A 5805-nucleotide genomic window follows, 5' to 3' on the forward strand; every position below is an offset into this window, starting at 1 on the left:
GTTCAATATTGGGTAACAAAGTTATGTCCTACTATAATGTTCCATCTGTGTTGTTCGTCTTCATTCATTCATTACGTCCCTCTCACCATCCCCCTCCAGTAGGCTCCTGGAGGTTTTTGGATACGGTCCTTTATCTTGCTTAAGGTATTCTGAGCAGAAAAAGCCTCCATTTTTACATCCTTGGGCAAACTCTATCTGAGGTAATGGGGAGAGAGGCACTATGGGTAATCGTAGCATGAGAATTTTTTGGCTGACGCGAGCTTGGTACAGCAGCTGAGTCAGAACAAGAGGATCAATTCTGAACCTCATCAGTAATGAATGAATGAAGATGAACAGAGATGGAGCGTTATGGTAAGACACAACTTCTTTTTACAGACTTTGGTTCTCTCCATATGAGTGCATTTATAATACTAAAATCTATTGTCATTTCTTCAGCAATATCTTTCCTTTGTTCTCATGTCATTGCTATTTTTTCCCTCTTCCTGATTGAAAATCAGACAGTCTGCAAGATTTATTTTCCTGTGTGAAGGAAAGATTGCAAGTCTACCCTTTTATGTGTTTGAGAATTGTAATAATATCACTTAACCAGCATTTCTGCAAAATTGATTGTAAGACTTGTCTTTTTAGATGTACGTCCAAATGTTAAGTCTGAATTGCATTTAATTTCACTGTAAATAAGTAGAAGTTAAAGTATCACTAAACAGTCATACATGTCTAAGCATTTTCTGTTTCAGTGCTCATCGATGCTGTAACAATTCCTTCTGGCAGCACTAGCATTATAGCATTGGTGGTATAGTGGTGAGCATAGCTGCCTTCCAAGCAGTTGATTCGGGTTCGATTCCCAGCCAATGCAAGAAATCTGTACATTTAAATTCTATTATATAAGGGGCACTGTGTCACCACTAGACAGAGGCACAGTATTCTAGATTTATTCTATACATTTTTGTACCATTTCATGGGGTGGCAAAAGCCACATCACTATGGCTAGGCTTACAAATGCCCCATGGCAGATAGCCTAGTACTATACTATGAAACTATGAAACTAATATGCTTACTCGGTTAACAAATAGGCAAAACAAACAAAAAAAAAAAACATGTAGGAATAAATAAGGCATTTGTTAAGGAAGGGGTAGTTAGATATGGGGATACACAGAAATAAGTATCTAAAGTATAAGACAGGAAAATGTTATTCAAATTTGAAGTCAGCTGGTACACATCCATGTGGACAACTATTTGCATTGATGGAGATTCCTTCTGGAATGCAAGAAAATGAATGATGATAAAATTAGATGTTAAGTTGTCTATCTCGCCTTCATTCTTGCTGGTTGGGTTCGGAGCCGATCCTCGGCTCCGACTCGGCCATCTACTAAGGCTCGAGAGCTATTTACTGGCTCGAGGCCTCCCCTTATCCCACAATGCTTGGCGCTAGATACCCAGATCTCGTTTGCCGCTTCAGCTACGAGGCTGCGCTTTTACTGGCTCAGGTCATATTAATATTTTTTTTGTATTGCTAGTTAATATTTACCTTGTATTTTTCTTAGATATAGATTGTCTTTCCCTTGTAGTGTAGTTAGACTCTATATCCCCTAGTTTGTCTAACTAAAGAAACTCATTTTCTGTTAGAGAGTTTCTACCCTCCCCCACCATGTTCTCTTTATTAGTGGCTAACCCCACCCTTGTTGTACCTATAGGAGTAGTGTTTAGCCTTGTAATATTTGTATATTTTTATTAAGGATAGTAGTTATTGAGTGTGTGTGATAGTTTTTTGTGGTTATAATTGTTAGCTTAACTAGTGTGGGTGTGTGAGTGTTTCTGTGTGCCTTGTTGAAGCACTAGTTTAATTTTTCTCTCTTTAGTATTCCCAGGCCAGTATGTCCAAGGATACTAAAGTTTCAGGATTCAAGAAGTGTGAATTGTGCTGTCAGAAGATGTCTCTGACAGACAGTCACACTTCTTGTGTTTATTGCTTGGGTTCCCTACACCTGCAGGACTCCTGCTCGGTCTGTCATGCCTTCAGCCCGAAAGTCCTGCAGGAGCATAGGAACAAGCTTATTTTGAGAGGCTTACTTAAGCCAGAGGGATCCCCGGCGAAGCCTCAGTCGGGGAAATCCTCAAAGCCCCCCAAGCCATCAGCTCCCAGTTTGGAGCCATCGCCGGGCGGAGCATCTGCCTCCTCTTCGGCTCCGGCTGGAGCCGACATCCCTAGACCTCAATCAGCTCCGACTTTAGTGTCGGAACCGTCGTTGGGCCGTAAACGTTCTAGGTCCCCTTCCCTAGAATCGGTTTGTTCGGCTCCGAGGTCACCGTTGCTTCAGTCAGCCATAGGTCCCACTCCTCTTGGTCTTCCTGGTTATCTGATTATGACTTAGAGAGGGTGGTCAGTAGACTCCTTAAATCACAGGACCTGGCCAAAATGTTAACCAGCCCTTTTCAACAGACTGTGGCTGTCCCGGTGTCTTCAGCAGTTCCTCCTCCGACTCCCCTTTTATGTTCGGAGCCGGAGCTGGTTGGGGCTCGAATCTTGGAAACGTCGGAGCCGATACCACATCTTTTGGCTCCTTCATCAGCTCCGATCTCTTCATTGGTTCCTTCCTCAGAGGGATCTCGGCACCGGGACTCCCTCATCGGCTCCGAGGGGTCGAGTTCCCCTCTCGGGGCTTCGGCGCAGGTGAGCTCGGCCCCAACATTGGCCTCGGAGCTGTCCCGCTCGGTGTCGGGAGGGGTTCATGTCTCTTTGGAGTGGGGACCCTCTGCTCTGCCTGATGGGGGCGCCTTCAAGGTCATGAGGAGCATGCTGACTCCTGAGTTGGCTCCTCGATCGGCCCCTTCGACTCCTCCCCCCATGGTGCCTGCATCGGTCTTTGTCCACCCTCCTGACCCCAAGCGTGGAGAACCAACGCTCCAGGTCGCCCCATTGGGTGTATCTTCCTCTTACGAGGCCTACCCTGATCACTCAGAGGAGCCTCCTCAGAAGAGAAAATGTAAGAGGAAACATGTCAACTCCCCCGAGTCAGTCACGTCTGATACCGACTTGGAGGATTCGGAAGGGTCCCCAAGATCCCCCTCTGAGGATGTCTCTTTTTCAGACATCCTAGAGATCCTTAAGCAGAGGGGGAACTGGACTGCCCTTAACCCTTACGAGGACGAGTCGGTATACCTGGACACGTTTGGTTCTCACCCTTCCACCTCCTGGGTGTCTCCACCCTTCGACCCACTCATGGAAGTAGTGGCCCGAAGGGCGTGGTCAGCCCCGGGCACAGTGGAACCAACTCCTCGCAGGCCAACTAAGTTCATTACAGCCCCACCCAGCAAACAATTTTTGACAAAAGGTGTCCCCATTGATGCCATGGTGGTGGCAGCAGCCACTAAGAAGGAGTTGGCTGACCCTTCGGTGCCCGTCTATCCACCTAATAAAGAGTCTAGGACAATGGACAGGTACGGGAAGCAGTTGTTTTCTTCAGTGACCTTTTCCATGCGGTCGCTGAATTATCTGTGCCATTTCTAGTCTGTGTCTTTCTAGTTGCCCGCCTCTTATGTTAATCTGACCATATATCTCATTTCTCTCTACTTTCACTGGCTTATGTGAGTAATCACAAAACCATCACTTTTGAAATCCCACCCCTTCAGTTATTTAAATTTATTGGCCATCCTACAGTATTTCATAGTACCAAAATACAAAAGTAACCACCCCTTTCAGTCCATCTTGCTGTTTTAAAAATAGTAACTCTCCACTAAACCTTAACTTTTTAAACAGGTAAAACTCAAGTTACCTACTTTCATATCTAACTTCTCTAGTGCACACTGCAGAGTGCATTCTTTTCAATCTTACCTTTAAGCATCCCTGTTACTAGCACTTTCTCTAATACCTAAAAGATCATCTCTACTTGACTCCAAGTAGACTTTTCTCTATCTGTTAAACCTAGCACTTGCTCCTACAGTACTTATTACCTTGATACGGCACTCTTATAGATAGCACCCCAAAAGGCAAAACCCCATTTCTCGGTCACCCACATCCCCGGAATCTCTTTTAAAGTTTTTTGTCTAGTCCTTCTAGCATGTCGAGGGATCAGTTGCTAGTGTCCTCTCCTGCTCAGCTGGTGAACCTGGGAATATTGAGGCAATGTTACAATTGCCTCATGTACACAGACAACCCTCTCCTCCTCCCACAAAACACAAATACATGCGAGAGATGCAACTATACGGCCAAACTGGAGGCTGAGCTCTCTCAACATAGGACTGGCAAGACCAGTCAGGAGGAGAAGGTTACCACACACACTATAGACCCAGTCTCACATAGTACCATCACAACCTCAAATCATACACATAAACACACAAAGACATACTCGGCGGCTCTGATCAAAAATCTACCAAAACAGCAGAGGCCACCAAAGCAGACACCCAAACAACCACCACCTCAGAACACAACACCTGCAACACATAGACCTCACAGTCAGAGTGTCAAACAGTCACAGCCCTTAAGGCCAAACACAATGCCAGACACACTAGTCATTGGTGACTCCATAGTCAGACACACTGACGTCCCGCTCACCAGACTGAGTAAGGAGAAGGTCACAGTAAGCTGCCTGTCGGGTGCTAGAATCCGCCACATAACGCAAGCACTCAGGTCTCTCAACAGCAGGTACAAATACGACTCCGTCATTGTCCATGCTGGTGTAAACGACCTGAGACGTACCTCCTTGGACTACATGAAAAGAGACATTGAGGAGCTCTCTGATTATGTAGCCCAGGCAGGTATGACCCTGACCTTGAGCAGTATCCTACCTTCACCAAGAATGATGCCACAATACAGAGATAAGATGATCAGCTTTAACAATTGGCTTAAACTCTGGTGTCATTCAAAGGGGATCCAATGTCTGTCTGCCTGGGATGACATGCTGGACAAGCCACGCTGCTTCGCAAAGGACGGCTTGCACCTGTCACCCCTGGGATTCGGATATTGGCAAAGGCTCTTGCCACCCCATAGTGCCTTTTTAGGCAAGGCTCAAATTCTAAACCTACCACCCTAGAACACAAAAAGGAAAAAACTAAGGGTAATGCTGCTCAATGCCAGAAGTCTAAATCTCAAAATGCACGCACTCGAGGCCCTTCTCAGTATGGAGAACATCGATGTCTGTGCAGTGACAGAAACCTGGTTCAAGGCTCCTGAGAGCACCCCAGCACTATCAGGTTTTACCTCTTATCATGCGTTCCGGCCCCAAAATCCGGACAATACCAAGAAAGGAGGGGGTATCCATATTCATCAAAGACACCCACACCTCAAGACTGGTGGCAACGCACGATGCATCGGAGACCATCCAGGTGCAATTAACCATAGGCAAGACTGCTCTGCAAATTGTAGCATGTTACAGGCCACCCTCACAAACTCAGGAACCTCACATGGCCTTCCTGAAAACACTAGAGGGATAAATGTATCACCAAACACCATCATACTAGGTGACTTCAATTACCCTAATATAGACTGGGAACACTACTCAAGCCCAAACACCCTAGCCCAAAAGTTCCTGGAATTCATAAACTCAAATGCCATGGAACAACTAGTCACCATCCCCACAAGAGGAGAAAACATACTTGATCTCATCATCACGAACATGGGAGCACAATGTTCAACACCGGAAGTATACCCCTCACTGGTGAGATCAGATCACAAACTAATCTCGCTGGAGGTCCTCATCCCACCCCACCTGAAATAAAAAGACCACAGTAAAGAACTTCTCGAAAGCCGACTTCACACTTCTAAAGACTAGTGTGGTCTCCTTTAAGGCCCCAAGCCGTGGAAAACAGTAC

General features: G+C 45.9%; 1 non-coding gene across 1 annotated transcript; it reads left to right on the forward strand.

The window, feature by feature from the left end:
• Positions 1-781: 781 nt before the first annotated feature.
• Positions 782-853, forward strand: TRNAG-UCC. Its single transcript has one exon. It is a non-coding gene; the product is annotated as a tRNA-Gly (tRNA).
• The last annotated feature ends 4952 nt before the right edge of the window (positions 854-5805 follow it).

The sequence above is a fragment of the Protopterus annectens genome, chromosome 8.part1 (assembly GCF_019279795.1).
Source record: "Protopterus annectens isolate FY-2018-M chromosome 8.part1, PAN1.0, whole genome shotgun sequence".
Classification (NCBI taxonomy): domain Eukaryota; kingdom Metazoa; phylum Chordata; order Ceratodontiformes; family Protopteridae; genus Protopterus; species Protopterus annectens.